Here is a 682-nt window from a genome sequence, read left to right as displayed (position 1 = left end):
ATGTATCGGCCTAGTGTTCTCACTGAATTCGCCAAGTCTGGCCGAGTACAAGCCACAAGATACTGTAATGATCCTACTATCTCCCTAAATGGCAGTTTAGGGTCATTGATCTTTGTCACGTTCGTCTCGATTTCGGTCATCTTCTCATGGTGATATTGGGATGATCGCACAGACCGTGTATTTTTCAAACCAAACTTCTGTGCAAGTCGCTCGACGTATGCCCTTTGGCATAAACTCAACATGCGACCTGGAATATACTTCACTTCCATGCCCAGTAAGTGTTTTACTCGTCCAAGATTCTTCAGATTGAAGTGTTTAGCAAGGTCCTGTACGACGCCATTGATATCACTTGACGTCCCAGCAATCATGATGTCATCCACGTACACTGTCAGATACACGATGCGTCCGCCGCGTCGTCTCCAATACACGCCAGCATCGTGTACACACTGTACAAAACCTATTTTAATCAGAACCTTATGCAGTGTGTCATTCCATATCTTAGACGCTTGCTTCCAACCATACAGCCCCTTTTGGAGCTTACAAACACGATCCGTTCCATCTTCATATCCCTCGGGTTGTTCCATATAGATAGTAACGTCGATCAGCTCTCCGTTCAAAAAGGCAGTGACGAAATCTACATGCACGCAGTCCAGATTCAAGAACATTGCGATCAGCATCACCA

Source organism: Phytophthora infestans, genomic scaffold, assembly GCF_000142945.1.
Source record: "Phytophthora infestans T30-4 supercont1.40 genomic scaffold, whole genome shotgun sequence".
Taxonomy (NCBI): Eukaryota; Oomycota; class Peronosporomycetes; order Peronosporales; family Peronosporaceae; genus Phytophthora; species Phytophthora infestans.
This window is presented reverse-complemented; position numbering follows the sequence as displayed.